At 33.4% G+C, this 17,058-nt stretch overlaps 1 protein-coding gene across 1 annotated transcript in view; it reads left to right on the plus strand.

Annotated features, from left to right (window-relative positions):
• Nucleotides 1-5,810: 5,810 nt before the first annotated feature.
• LOC105269361 (elongation of very long chain fatty acids protein AAEL008004) overlaps nucleotides 5,811-17,058 on the plus strand; it is a 14,910-nt gene continuing 3,662 nt past the window's right edge. The window contains exon 1 of the mRNA XM_011309522.1: nucleotides 5,811-5,991. The gene's annotated coding sequence lies outside the window, so the exon portion shown is untranslated. The remainder of the gene's footprint in view (nucleotides 5,992-17,058) is intronic.

The following is a 17,058-nucleotide window of genomic DNA, read 5'->3' on the forward strand; positions in this document are numbered from 1 at the left end:
AACATGAGTAAAAATTTCAAAAAATTGTCGCACCATCATCTTTATAAATATTTTGGTCCAGGTTTAGATTTCCTAATTTCTGTGTTAATTAATTACGGCGGCTATTTTTCTCACTTTACCATTTGGCAGACGCTTCATAAGACGTTTCCCAATACTGGAACTGTGTGGCTCCCCACTACTGTCCCGTCTATGATCGTACTAAGACCCTTATAATTGGTATCGTTATAAACTTTATTTGGTTGCTCACTCCAGTTTATGACTTTGCTCTGAGCTAGCTGGGCCGATGCCTGCCCTACAGAACCTCTCGATATTAATATCATCCCTCTAAAAAAAATCAGTGTAACATTTTTTGACACCCATTTTACGCTATTCTACTGATGCAATGAACATGTATATAATATCTATCAATCTATTCACTACATATATTACAATTTTTTAAAATATTTTTGGTATTTTCCAGGAATATTTGTTTTATGCAAAAATACATTTTGAAAAATATTGTTCAAGAATTATGATTTGATGTTCCAATATTATAACTAAAAAATTAAAACTGGCATATGTTGTGAGCAAATAATTTCTGCTGTGAATTGGAAAAAGATATTACTATGGATCCATGTGGAAGCTTAGTGCTAATGAAATTAGGAGAAATACTTAATAAAACGCACAAATGACGTATAAAAAACTACATTCCGTCAATTGCTCGTTTTTTTATACTCCAAAATTTGAAAACTGTATCACATTATCTCTAACGATAATCATCAACTGTATATTTTCAACTTTTTGAAATATAAGGATTATAATTACAATCAGGGACGAGTGAAGCACAGCAGAATAACATTGAATTTCATTAATTCATCGCTTGTCTCATGTATTTCGTTTATTTCCATCGTTCCATTTAGCCCCACTCTCCCACGATTGAAAGAAATGAAAATGGAAAACTCAGAATCGTAATTTTCAATTGATATTTTGAGAATATGTGAAAGAGAATGGCATGAAAATCTTACTGAATTATTTTAACCGCTCCATTAAAAAAGTTTTTTTCTGCAGATATTTTATTTTTCAATCTCAAAGATATTTTTAATGCTCGTTGGGTTATAATTCATCACTACAGTGGCATTATAATAGTCGTATTTTCCATAGTGGCACTGGTGTTATCATATTAAAATTTGTTGTTTGCCTTTGTAAATGGAAATAAATGAAATTTTCTTAATCATAAGAAGATCACGTATCACCCGAAACGTTGACAAGTTAATAAAGATTTGATTGACTCCTTCAATTTTTTATTTTAAATTTACTGGACACCCCCCACTATGGCCCAGAGAGAAAGGTATTTTTCGGATGGAATGGAAACCCTTTCAGTGAACAGAAAATAATTAATGTTCCACTTTCATGAAGTGCGCTGATACTTGCAATTGTTGAAATTACTGTTGACTCAATTAAATAAATTGAATAAATTTCTCAATTTTTCTACATTTTCGGAAAAATTTAGTGAAGTGAAGATTAAATTAAGATGAGTTTCATGTTCATCCCGGGCACTTGAAGCAATTAATTAACAATTTCGAATTTTCCAGAAAACATCATTCGCATATTTTATTTTCGGAAGTCGAAAATTCTAAAGGTATTGTTTCAGTTGAGTTGAAAATAAATAAGAAAATAGGTCATTGATGCAATTGGAACGATCGGATGCATTCACTTATACAACTGCTTTCAGTGGAATGCTTGAGCCTCGAACTTTGGAGTTATATCCGTTGATCGTCAGTCGACCTTTCTCAAATTCATTCTCGTGACCAGGTCAGTGCTCCAAAATAATTGTTTGGAAGGGAAATGCAGTCGGTTTTACCCCCACTATCTTACCTGCTCTAATCTGAAATTTTCTATACTATTTACAATTTTATTCACGCATCAAATCAAAGCCGGGTAACAATTACTCCACATTTATCAAAGTTTGTTGAAAAAAAAAACCAGAACTAACGTGCCACCGTAATAATTACTTTTCCCAATAATAATAATAATTCTTGCGCTTTGGATTTCATTGTTTAGCATGTACAATCATCAGATGGATTTACCGTCTATCACCATCATCAAGTTTGACCTTCGGGGCTAATCACGAGTAAACAATGAAATTTTTATAATTTCTACAATTACGGTGAAGCTCGTGTGGGAGTAGATTTTCTGCATTAAACTGCACAGAAAAAATTGCTATAAATCCTGAAGTTGACATTAATATGCTGCAATCATTCAAATTGGGGGAAATATATAGTCATCAGTGTTACAATCGTTATGTCAGTTTTATGTACACAACGACAAATACGAAGAGCTCAATATGCTTCTGACAAAGCATATATTTTATGCTAAATAATTAAATGAACTAGAATTTATACTGACATGATCACTAATAATAACGAATATATTGGGTTATATTCGTCGGATTGAAATGAATTGAGAAAAACCAAAGAAATTCATACATAAGGACACTTACAAACCGTCACTAAAAAGTTATATTTCCCTAGTGAGAATTGTGACCGCCAGGGCGACCTTCTGTTAGGCACGCTCGCCCGGACACTTTACCCTGTCTTTGGGGCACGCTACCGGAAATATTCCGTCCTTAGTTGTATGGACGTTATAGGAATGTCTCCTGTGATGCCTTTGAGCGATAGCATCCAGACATTTAATCATTACATTTAATTTTACATTTAATTATTTACACTTAATTATTACGTTTTAGATTTCTACTGGGTTTCCATTGAAAGGCATTTTGACAAATGCATTGTTTTACAATATTTTTTTATCCAAAATGTTTTTTATTGCAGAGGTGATCAAAAGATGTATTGTGTTTTTGAATTAAATGAAGGAACCTTATGGAGAATTATGTATTTATACATTTTGGTGACGAACACTAAAAATAGTATTTTTCATCATAATGTGTGGGATGTGAGGTTGTCACTTTTCGCACCGTGTGTTGAAAAGGATGTTTCAAACTGTGATTTGGGGCTGTTTCCCAGACTTTCTTTGCTTCTTCTTTCCGTATTATGAAAGCACAGACATAAAGTTCGTCGGATGCGAAATATCTCGAAACTTGTAATACTAAATCTCTATTGGTCAACTCGAACCCGCAAAATCCAAATTCGGCGCACGAGGTGCGCAATATTTCTAATTTCATCTTAAAATAAAGGAAAGTTACTAACGAAACCGCTTTTTTCAATTTTATTGCTCTTACCAATTCAGGAGTGAAGTAAAGAAAAGATAGAACTTACAGCTTCCAAAAAAAATCGTTTTTTTAGAACACCTCGAATTGTAAATGAGATCGAAAATTTTTGTTGAGATTTTTGTCATAGAGTAGAGTGAGATCTACAAAAAGCTTTTATCATATTCTCTCCGGTCGGTAGTTTCGAAGATTTTCCTCGGCGAAAATGGTTACATTTCGGAATATTACAGAATATTCATTTTTCGATAAAAACCTCTCTCGTGGTCTGCAAGATCTGTCAAACAGGTTATTTCGTATAAGCGTCCACTAGACTTCATCAAAATAATGACATCACGAAAAATGGGAAAACAAAATCTTGTTTTCATCGCTGCTCGCGCAATCAAATACAAAATAAAAAAATTCAAAACTACTTCAACTCAAGTGTCCTTGAATAATTTGGCTTGTCTCATCAACCAACAGAATCTTCACTACACTTTCACGGAAACAATATATATGCTAATAATAATATAATAATTATATACATGTCACATATTGCTTTATTGGCCGCAGATATTCATTAGTATCGAAATGCCACTATTAAGGTATTGCTACGGTATCATTTCGGGCAGAGGATGGTGGTAAACATCAAACATTCTGACACGTCGCTGCAACGTGTGAAAGAAAAACAATGAACAGAATGGGCACTAGATATATCAAAATTGTGCCAATTGAGTTCGTTATGCATTCCTTATCCGCAATAGATTGACTGCAAATGATTATTCATTCTGGAATTATTGATATAAACGAATAAATAAATTTAATATTTTAGGATACGTTTAATAACAGCCAGATGTTATTATCATTATAGAATTATAGAATCGCATTATAAAATTTACTATAGAATATGCCTAGCGCGATTCTTTCACCCGTCAGACACTCAAATCTTCTCTCAATTTTGCCGCATTCGACAGTCATTTCACGATAAGCCTTCCATTGTTACATACGATATTCAGTATTATTATGACGAGAAAGGACGCGCGCTATAGCGCGCTGTAATTTAAAAAATCGTGATTAAAAATTGTTAATTTAAATGAGTTTCAAATTCAAATTAGCCGCCTCAGGCGAGTCAACCAATGAGGAATAAGCGTGGCAGACTTCCGAGATATCGATAGTCTCGATGTTTGTCCTTTTTAGAATAGGAAAATTGTTAATTTAAATGAGTTTCAAATTCAAATTAGCCGCCTCAGGCGAGTCAACCAATGAGGAATAAGCGCGGCAGACTTTCGAGATATCGATAGTCTCGATGTTTGTCCTTTTTAGAATAGGAAAAGAATCCACATAATAAATAGATGGGGAATCAATCTTTCATTACATATAATATTGTTATTTTTCTAATAACGTATGATACAAAAAATATGGAAAATCGCATAATTTAAAAAAAATAAACAATTAATAAATTAACTGAATTTCAATTAATATTGACGACTTGGGTTTTACAATATTTACATATGAAAAAGAAATGAGTTAATTTTGGGGATATATTAGCTCCCCATCGTAGATAAAGTTTGAAAAATTTTTTGCGCACACAAACGCATGCGCATGCGCACACATACGCATGTATACGCTTTAAAAATTCCACTTTTGGACTTCTTAAAGAATAGTGAGTTATTATATCATACAAAATTAGGAACTTACATTTGATGGATTACAGTGCTTCCATCTGGACACAGAAAGAATTAGTAATTTATGCTGCAAAGGCTGAAAAGTTTCACTTTGCACTTTGTCCAACTATCTGAGTATTTTTAGTGCTCTAGGGACGTATAGGTGAAAAGGGAGACGATAAGGGGACACTTACCTCCCTAGGGCAATAAAAGTAGGAGGTTAGGGCGTGCCGAGTGAAATAACAAAAAAATGCGGATCGGTCCCTGAAATATGTGCAGTCATTTATAGCAACCTACAATAGTTTTAGCGCATCGGCAATGATTTTCATTTGAATTTTGGAAATTACTTGCCATAAAATTCTATACTAATCCCGCATCCTTTATCATTTTTGATTAAAATCGGTGTATTAAATAGTTTTGAAAATTCTAGGATACAGTTAATTACTAAAAAAATATATTCTAAGAACCTCAAGGCAAAAGCACATGCTTATCTCGACCCATTTTTTGTTGTGAAGTCTCTTACAAGTTAACATTGTAACACCAACTTCGGCGATACCCTTGAATATTGGAAAGATTCAAATAAAGGTAAAAATTCGATGCACTATAATGATTTAATTGCTCCTTTCACAATATTGAAATTGTACATTATCGTTCAGAAAAATTCCGTTGCGGATTCTCTCTCTACTCACTAAATCCTCGAGGGATACAAAATACCTTCTCTTTACTCATTCTCAACCTCATAAAAAACCACTTACCATTGAAGAAAAGTGAAACACAAGGGAAAAAACACATTAGAAAGGAAGAACATAAATTTCAGAGGATCATGAATTTGGGAATTGAATTAATGAGTGGAGAAGTAGGAATATCTTGAATCATTATTAAAATCAACAATGTTCGTAAAAGCAATGGGTAAAAGTGGCGGGAGGATAGAGTCACTCGGCAACGGATAACAATCGCTGGTGAGGCGAGGCTTGTACGCAAGGTTGCAATAGGTGGTGGATAACAGTGTGGAAATTCAAACTGAAGTCTTCCGAGGCCCATTCAGTTGATGTTACTTCAGCACTGTCAGTGGTCCAGTAAACGTGAACGAGGGGTCTTATCAGGAATACCCTAATATTGATTACTACTCAACGCATTAAATGAAACGTAAGTCTTCTACAATCTTGTAATTTCAAATAATTTTCCGTTAATTATTTAATAGATTCACAGTAACTAATTAGCTCCAGTCAGAATTCCTTACGATTCCATCAATTTTCATTTCTGTAACTTTTCTGGACGCGGCATTAATTTTTAAAACGTAAATGAAACGTAAGTCTTCTGCAAAATTATAATGCCAAATCATATTTTCCACACTAACAAAAATTATCCATTACTTGTTTGTGATAACCACACACTTAATGTTTATATTTTTGTTCAAGGTTTTTTTGCTGAAGATTTAATTTTTTCTTAAGATTCTATTTTCTTTCATGACGAATGCAATTTTTTGTTTTTTTTTTATGCAAATGCCTCAAGCTAAGTAATCACGTTTAATTCATGTATTCCTCAAATTATTTACCATTGATCTAATTGACAGTCGAAGGATAATGGCCATAAGTGTAATCCGCCGTAACAATTACTGATCGTTCATAGATAAAAAAAAAATGAAATACGTTTGTCTGCGGTAGTTCTACTTCAGGTGTTCGCTCAATTTATTTCCGTGTTACATTAATCACCGTTCCCGTATTTTTAATTAGAATGCAATTGACCTTTTGCTATAACATTTGATAAATCACTGAATTTTCCGCTGTTTTAAAGTTACTCTGTATCAGTGATTATTAATCCATTCAAGGAGGGGGCTACATACGATGTACAAAACGAATACGAAATAATCCCACGTACCAGGAATTATTTCCTGCATTTTCATTTTTTTCCTTTGTTCCATTATTCATTAAAAACTCAACTGAAAGTGTAAATGTGATTGCATTCTATCGATATAAAACCTCATTATTTATCACCAGTATTAATTTACTATTGAGTCATATTTCTACTTTTGAGAAAGGATGTCTGAACAAAACTTGTTTATTCGTGGTATTAAAAACTATAATGATGAGATAATTAAAAAATCGATGGCTCATTAAATAAAAAAAAAAACAATGCATGCGACAAATGATGACCGTGATGTTGAAAAATGGGAATGAATCTATCAGCCATGTTAATTATCGTGAATTCAATTTCCTCATATCCTCCTCAATAGCAAAGTTCATTGGAAAATCGGAATAGTTATTATTCCCTCAAGCTCTGAATGGCGGGCCTAAACGGTAAGATGTGTTCAAAACGTAGAACCCCTGAATACACTATTTCGATTTAAACGTTTTTAATTGAAATAATTTTTAAGATTTTGATTGATATCATCCAATACTGTTGAACATTATGCTGTATGATTATTCATAGGGGACACAGCAATATTCATATGCCGTTACAAATTCCATGTTTTATTGTGAATGAGTACGGTAAGTTATAGTGATCCGATGACAGTCGTTACGAGGCATTGGTTTTGATCATTAATAGGTTTCGTCATATCCTTCCGTAGTTATCACATTTCAATTTAATTTTTTGTCGCAATTCCCTCATTTTAATGAAAACTATTCTGATAAACTACTATTGATAGAAATTCGTGAGGAAAACCCAATTTTCTCTTAAATATGTGTAGAAAATTGGGTTATGAATATCATTAAGCATGCATTATGCAACCAATTGTCCAAAATAATCGAAAACCCTCGGAATGATTGTTGTATACCATTTGCTACAATTTTCCTGTTTTTCAAACTTTTTAAAAATTCATAAATCTTTAGAAAAAAACGCAGGAAAATTATTGTACGCTCATGAAACTTCGTGAGTCATGTAATAATGATGAATGGAAAAATTATTATTATTATTGGTATGTTTTTTCGTGTTACTACTATCAACAATTTGTGACAAATTTCAAAAAACGGTAATTTCCCCTAAAAGGGGGCATACTACATTTAAATATTCGTGGGCCTAATATTATTATTTTGAATACTACGGAATCTCATGCCTGAAAAATATTATGCTATGAAGGTTATTAAAATTTTATTAATCTCATTGAAAATGTCAAGGAATAATTATAATATTACATCCGGTATACAAGCATTGCTGATATGTAGGGGAATTTTATTTCTGTCATTCTTCACTTGCCAAAGGAGCTAGTGCCGGTATATTCTATTGAAGCCTATACACTTGCGTTACTGTGTGTGTGCGTAACTGTGTTTTTAATTGTGAAACGAAAAACAGGGATACATGCGCAACTTTTTTTTTTATTTAGGGCAACTTATTTTTTTTGTAGGATGTTATCCTATAATATTTTGTCTTGCTGCTTTTTTGCCTTTTTTAATGAAAAATTTCGTCATGTGGTCTCGTGTACTATGGTATTTTTTAAGGTAGTTTATCGCAAAATATTATGGATTTATCTTATTCAAGGGTGTACCACTGATAACAGCTCGGAATGACTATTTACGCATTCTACTCAATGGGATAAAGAATAAGATTCAATACCAGAGATATTGATAAAATATCTTATAACTTATAAGCGAACAGAGTTCACCTTCGGCAAGAGCTGCTATAAATGAAAAACTACACATAAACTACTTCTAAACTAACTTTGAAAAATATACCATTTAGTCTGTCAAAATAATTAAATATTTACGTCTGAAAGATACGAATCATGGAAGTAATTTTCTCTTTCACTAAGTAATCCTCGCAAAATAAAAGGGGCCTTAAAATTGTAAATATCTACAGTACCTACAGTATCTACAGTCAAGTGAATTTCCTGGGTACAAGTATAAAACAAAAAAATAATAAAAACTCTGAAAGCAAAAAGCAATATCTTAAGAACTACTCAGTTACTTTTTACAACCCAAAAAAGTTGCCTTTTTTACTTTCATTGATCAAATGATAATACATTTCCAGAAATCATAAGTATAAAGAATTTCTTGAACGTCCAATCAAATAATTACAAGCATAGATGTTAATGGAATACGTGTATTTCAATTGACGGTCACTCCAGCGAGTTTCAAGGTGGATTACATTGCCTGTTGGAAGTATAAACAGATAATATTGTTCGGTCCTTTTTTGCTTTTATTCAAGTCATTTTCTAGTAGGCATGTAGCACTACAATGTTTAAAAAACAATGGAGTCCTAGAATTCTTGCTACATTACAATCGTTTTAATATAACAAATTTGGCACGTGAATTGAAATCGAAGTCAATATATTCAGATTCACTTTCAATAATTCTGTTAATAAATACCGACTTCAATCTTATTCAGTAGTTTTCCGCGTTATGGTCACTGCTCTTTTATCCTTTTATCCTTTCGCCATTTCACATGTCCTAAAAATAGATGACCCTAAGTATTTGTGCCCAGGATAGAAACCACGGGATCGTTATCCGCAAATAATCAGGTCTTTGTTATTATCTCATTGTTCTTATCATGGATAACGTATAATATCTATAATTTTCTGGACTGAGATCCATTATGGGATAGAAAACAACAGCGTCAATTATCAGAGTTTGAAGGAAACGTTCTATTTGAAATCTCACTAGAGTAAACTATTACGGCTACAATTATTTTGGAAAGGATTTGAAATCAGTCCAGTAGTTTATGAAATATTTGAAAAAATGTATTTTATACAAAAAATTCAAGAATTCCAGAACTGCTGGACAAATTGTGTCCACACGGAGTGAAAAATTCTTTAAAAATTACGTGCCTCTTCCGTAACCTGCCAGTCAAAATAGTATTCGGTAAAAATTACGGAACAGTTACGCATTTTTTCACTGAACATTCCGTACTTTTTTGTGAACGTTCTGGACTTTTTCCTGCAAGTCCACTGAAAAAGTGCGTAACTGTTCCGTAATTTTTACTGAATATTGTTTTGACTGGCAGGTTACGGAAGAGGCAAGTAATTTTTAAAGCATTTTTCTCTCTATGCATCTGTCATTTTTTTCAGGTTAGATGTTATCGTGTTAATATAATTTTTCACTAAGAAACGGAAAATGGTAATATCGTTAAGTTTTGCTCAAACGGATATACATTTTAATTAATCTAGATAGAGCTCATCGTAATGAATATTTGAAAATAGAAAAAAATTGAATCGGTTGAGTCGATTCTGAGATATTGAAGAAGAAATAAATTTGCAGAAGTGGTTATATCTCAGGAACTACTTAACCGATCGAGCTGACACTCCACATGATAATGAACCTTAATCATAGCTAGAATTAAAGAAAATTTTCGATGTTTTAAATAAAAATTCTCTGTATAAATGTCAATTTTTTTTGCAAATTGCTCGCCAGAAATGTAAAGTTATCAGACACATACATGCAAACATGATCCCAATAGATCGATTTTGTTTTTACGTTTCATGATATTGTAGACAATTTGGAAGCAAAATTAGGGAATCAAAACATCGACGATAAATGCCATGAGACTTTTTCTTAAAAAATATTGTGGTGTATAAACTAATTGCCAGAGATTCCTTCGTTCAGTATTACTATTGAAGGACAAGGGCTTATTTTCCGCAAATCAAGTGCACAGAGCAGGGAAAGGCTTGAGATACTCAATAATGCGACGAAATGAACTTGTTTACCTTGATTTACACGTTTGTTTATTTGTAGCTTATTTTTTTCTTGTCCTTCGAGACGAATCATTAAAATTCGTTAATCTCGCGCATCATAACAACAATCGCAGTGATTACAACAGGATTTTAATAATATAAATTCTGCCTCAATATTGTTAATTGAAAAAGATTATGCTCATTCGGAATGAATGATATAGATGTGGATGGAAATTTACGCAAAGCCAACCAGAAATGGTAAACATTACTCAATGTTGTTGATCAGAACAATTTTCTTGTTACTTTTCATTTACGGTTGAGTCGTTAGATTTTTACTACAAATTTTTAACGAAAATACCTCTCCGTGGAATTACGAGATATAGGAATACTGTTATTTTCATCGTGTTGTCACAATATTCTTCACATTTTTTATTGCAAGAACTTTTGCAACTGGCCGTTTCCGGAAGGCCTTCTACCATCACATGACAGTCACTTACATGGGTTATAACTGTTAGAATGTAGGGTACGACGGTACAGCCGTACAGATGCATATAGTATGGTATAATTTTCAATAATGAATGTAAACCTATTGAGGGATATATTGATATATGTGAGGTATTCGTAGTGAAATGAATGAGGGCAAAACCCTTACCTCATTCTACATGTGCGAAATTTTTTTTTCGCCAAGTATTCATTATAAAACAACCACTAATTTTTTCACTTATTTTTTCCCACATGATCTCTCCGGTTATGTTTTTTTTTAATAATTTTCGTTTAAAATTGTATAATTTACTCAGATGTAAAGCGATTGAGATATTTCCATTGAAATATGTGATTTTAATTCAGTTTTTCATTTCGTACGAAGAATATTTTTTATAACACATAATAAAATTGTTGGTTTTCAAATTTAAACCGATCGAAAAATTTCAAAAAATTGACTAAATTTGAAATGATGAAAAACAACGAAATAATAATGATGGAAAATGGAAAATGAGCCTCCACCTCCGTGTCACAATTTCGAGTGTTTTCTTTATAAAATTCACTTTTTCGAGTTGCAGATCATGTACAAATACGCTATTTACGAAAACTAAGACCATACTAGTGCCACGTCTGATGAGTGAGACAAAAAATTGGTTGATAAAATTTATGTCACACGGTCCGCTCCGAGCTTCCTACTTTTATTGTCCTAGTGAAGTAAGTGGCATATCACCTTCCTTTTTACTTATCCCCCTAGGGCAATGAATATACTCGGTTATTCGGGTTCTCGTAACATAACATATAAGCCAGGCATGGGCAAAGTGCGCTCAATGGGTTCATCTAGCTCCCAACCTCAATTAGGCAAATGATTATAAAAGAATGGGTCCTATCGTATTGTGCAGGTAGTCGAAAAATAGTCAGTTAGCGCGCAACAATTTGAATTTTTGAACGAAAAATATGAATATAATTCTTGGTGTATTTTGGATTTTTTTAAAATATCAATTAATAATTTTTTTCTATATCAACTTCCGCATAATATTCCGTTGAATAAATCACTTGGAATTGACTATTTCAGCAGCAAATGAATTGAAAAGCACTTGTGAAAAGATTTTTCAATGTTTATTAATATTGTTTAAACATTTCCTAAACAGCATTTAAAAAATTTAAAAGATTTTTGGCCTCGAAGAAGCACAAGAAAACCAGAAATTTGGATTCTATCATTTCATGTCTTGTTGACTTTTTTTCATTATATCGATCCCACTGTTAAACATTTGAAAATTCATCCATTTCCCGTTAACCACGGTAATGAATAATTACTTCAAGAAAACAAAAATAATTAGTTGCAGGGAGTGATCGAGCAACGGTAATTGAAAAATGGTCACAGATTAGAAAGTGTGTGATCTGGCCAAGAGTGGGCAAAACTTATAAAATGAACCTTACGTTCATAATTTAATGATTAAATTTTAAAATTTGAATTTTAAACTGACATGTCATATTTTTTCAATTTTTAATGGAATTATTATTCGTTATTAAAATAACCAAGAAATAATCCATTTCTGGCACCATGATGTTTGAACAATTACCCCCGATACAACTAAGGATTTTTCATGTTGGATTTGCGAAAATTTGTTCGAATTTTTAGGCGGTAATATTTTTCAAATTTGAAAAGAAAACGCGCGGCGCTCTCTCTGTCTAATTGAGCCCCACTCCGTGCACGCTGCTACTCCCAGCCTGACTACGCTGGGCTTCACGCAATTTGCGTATTGTATTTGTAATAGTAGGTCTAATAGAGTTTTATGGCCCCAGCTCCCGAAGGTCCGACTTCGCCCATGCCTAGAAAGTTAAAAATTCCCGCTGGATCGCACGGTGCCCTCTTTTGGTTTCGGTCGAATCAGGACTGAAGGAGAAAAATCGAATTAGAGCAGGCAGCTTCGTCAAGTAGATTAGGTCCCTCCGCGAGCGCACACTACCGTAATTCGGGAGCCGGGTGAGCCCCATGAGCCCAAGTTGCCGGGCTTTAAGAGTATAATCGTTCTCGAAAATTTTTTGTTCAACAATTCATAACTTCTCTAAGAAGTGACCACTTGAAACTTTTTTTTCAACTAAAATTTTAAGTATACTTTAATTTTTAAAAAATACGGCAAGAGTATTGATCTTTTGTCAAGTGATAGTTTTCAATTTTTACTTTGAACTGTATTTACAGAAATTTTTATTTTTCTCATAAGAGGTTGTATTGATTTAAAAATTTTATAATTCGTAATCACAAAACGGTATTGGGAATCAATCTTAAGTTTTATATAGGCATCTGTTATCGCCTCAAAAACATTATGTCAAAATTTCAAGCAATTCTTATATCTTTGCCAATACATGCAAAACTACATTAACGGTTCCTCTGAATTCTGTAATTTTCATATTTCAAATTTCGCCCTTGAAAGAGCGAAGTATAGTATCCATCGGGAAATTTGAAATATGAAAATGAGAGAAATCAGAGTCGGACCAATTCTGACGTGGAGGGATAACTTTATAACCATTGTTGAGGAAATGAATATAACGCTGATAAGAGTTCTAAAGGCTGAAGATGAACTGACTCCACGAATTTTTGAGAAATCTGAACAAGATTTGTACATTCCGACATATGGCAAAAATTGATAAAAATTTATTAATTGTTCGTTTTTATCAGTAATTGAAAGACTGAAAGATAGACCTGCGATTGCTCCTAATAAATTACAAGTGGGCCCGATCTTTTCTAGGAATGACGATGCTCACTGGAAATAGCGGTTTATATGATGCATTATCACATAGTGAAACCGCGACGCATTTTTATTTTTCACATTCAAAGTTGCAATAATTGGAAAAAAAATAATAATTGCCGAAAACCATTTCCGAAATATTTTTATTAATATAATTCAATTTGTCAATTTTATAGTTGAAATTTGAAATTGAAATATTGCGATAATATTGGCCGGTCAGCCATTTTGGGTCGACTCATTTGTCGATTCATTTGCAAACAAAGGTTGGCTAATTGGGTGTCCATTAGGATTTGGAGATTATTCCGGTCATAGTAATAGGCTGGCTACCGGCTACCTGAAGGTTGCCGGGCCCTGCTCTGAAGCAGACATCGGCCAAGTCGGAGCCTCAGGAGCCCGAGCCATAAAAGCCTATTAGATCAGAGGTGAGGATAAATCGAAGAATATTTCTCCGGTTAATGAGACAATGGTCACTTGGTGTATGCATGAGATACATGATAAGTTGTGTATACCCTTGATACGTATGGCATGTACTTGCTAACACGGCTTCAGTAGCAAATATGTGACATTTAAAAAGTGATATTCAATACTTGGAGGAGGTCACCGACGTCGGTAGCTCAGTCGCTAGGTGCGAGCCTAGTGTTCTAAAAGTTGTGAGTTCGATTCCCCGTTGAATCGAATTTTTCAACAGGCACCGATGAGCGGGAGGTTGCTAATAGAGCAGCAACCGTGTGTACCGACATGGTTTTTTCTGTGGTTTCCCATGTCACTCCTATGTTCCATAGGAGAGTGAATACGGTACAGTGTAGGATCCACAGCCGCATGCATAGGGTGAGATAGGGCCAATTAGCCAGAACAGGGCAGAAAGGGCCGGAATAATATAAAAAAAAAAAAAAAAAAATACTTGGAGGAGACTCATTCAAATTGAGATCAGGTGGACCCGATCCAAATGAGATTAAATTAAGTTCAGAATATCTAAGATTTAGCAGAGCTTATGCATACGTAATTCGTATAATTGCAAGTAGAGGGACTTCAGCCTAAGATACGATGTAACGATACGATGTATTCTATAGTGTGATAATTTGACTATAATTTGATAGTAGCAGCCCTAACTGAAAATTACTTTGACTCATCAGAAATTGATCAAAATGATCGCAAGCAATCACAGTGCAGGATGGGGTCCACATAACCCGAATTCGATCAGAGCAATATGTAGATGGACTATTCAGTTTCAGATCTGTTCGATCTACTTCGAGCCTGACCACTATGTATTATTCCAAGCGGACGAATCTGCAATTCAGATTACGTTGGCCGAATCAAAACTTAATCAGAATGTTTCGGGTCAGTTCTACTAAATCAAAACTTAATCAATTCCTCATCAGGTACTAGTTGATCGGTCCAACCTCAACAACGACTTATCAAAACCTGACCAACAATGGGATCATTCGATATCTCGCTATTCATTTCGGATTATGAAGTCGTATTTATGGAAAATAATTTTATCGGTCTTATAATATAACAGTCTATTCTGGTTACAGGTGTAAATTACACACGGAAATTCAACACATGCCATTTCAACACTGGATGATTTCCTATTCTAAAAGGAACACGCTTGACACAATCGATTATCTCGAAAATCTCGAAATCATGAAGCCACGATTCCTTATTGGTCCGTTTAAAATGGCGCGAGATTACAAAGTTGTAACAGATTTTTACAGAAATCGTTTCATATCCGCGCGTTGGCGCGCGGTACGGATTCTCGTAACATATACAAATTGAACATATATGTTTTGATTTTTTGTTATTCATGAAATATGCTGTATTACTGATTGATATTTATACTTTCATTGATGCAATCGACTGTACTGTTCTTCTACTATTGGAGATTTCTCGTAAAATCAATTTTCATACACAATCTGTTTGTTGACAACTGCATTGATTGTCTTCGTTAAATTCGTTTATGTTGGAATTTTTGTGCGTTAATTGGCCATATAATCCTCTATTCCATTACTTGAAATGTACGATAGCCAATACACAAATTTCAAGATTAAAATGATAATTTTAAACAGAACCAATTCAATAATTGGCATTATAAAATCTGGTTTTCGAATTCGACGTTGCAGAATTTAGATAGAAATATGGAAGGAGCATGAAACATCATTGTAAATTTTTTTCTTCTGAAAAAAATGTTAATCATCTCACTTATCCCATCATGGTTTCAACATATATGCATAGATGAGTCTTGAGAAGATCATTTGCCAATTATCCATACACGCACCGATTACAAGTAATATGAGTCATTATAAATTCTAATTGACGGTTATGAAAAAATGGCAGGAAATGTAGATACTACAATGAATTTATGCTCATCACACGCCATTATTCATGATTGGGGAGGTATTATCTTTTAATGATAATCTGAGAATTATCCGTTGACAAGTTTTAGATCAAAAACTATCGCCCAAAATCAATAAAAATCTCGAATTGAAATAGAATTTCATAATGATTTAAATTATGCATCATTCAATACATTAATGGATTGTAGAACGTAAAATTATGGTGATGATCATAAAAGTCAAATATGCAACACGCATAACGTACAAATTACAGTAAAAAATATTCCACATTAAATATTTCACGGATTCAAACAGTTGAAATGTCGGGGCGAACAAATTCAACTGCACCTAGCCGAAATATGAACCTGAAGTCTTCCAGTTATGCGACTAGTACATTTGCCATCTTGACGAAATGATAACCCAGAATACACTTGTTGAAATGAACAAATATCATGAAATTAATTATTCAGGGGTAGTTTGGATTTTTGGGATGTATGGGGCTTGTTGTAGATGTGAACTGAAGAATTTGAAAACTACTGATTTTAAGGAGAAAGGGGACGATTGGAATTCGTTCTTAATCAGGCAAAGACTGACAACCACTTTGCACAAAGGGGAAAGATTACAGCGTTACGGGTCGATAATTGTACGCTTGAAGACTTTTTTTGAACTATAACAAAAGAAAATGTGCTCGACACCCTATTGATCTTGATGATCTCTTCCATTTTTTATAATTCAAGGTTTTTTATTACGTTGTAAGCCCAAAAAATTGCGACACTTCTGACTACTGAAAAACTGACAATGGCTAATGATTAAACTTCAGATTATGAGTTAGAATAAGGATTCGTTGAAAGTATAACTCATGATGCACTTTTGTTCTACGGTCAGGATAATTGTTATTCAAAATTTCTCTCCGTATAGTATTGAATACTATTGGAATACGGCTGCAAGTGAATAAATAAATTCCGAGAAGCAGCGTAATACTGTATAAGGTATTTTTTATTAAGGTTGTTGTCGTGTAGAATTTTTTTTCGACAGTTTTCGTTAAAAA

This window comes from Fopius arisanus, unplaced genomic scaffold (genome assembly GCF_000806365.1).
Source record: "Fopius arisanus strain USDA-PBARC FA_bdor unplaced genomic scaffold, ASM80636v1 scaffold00068, whole genome shotgun sequence".
Classification (NCBI taxonomy): domain Eukaryota; kingdom Metazoa; phylum Arthropoda; class Insecta; order Hymenoptera; family Braconidae; genus Fopius; species Fopius arisanus.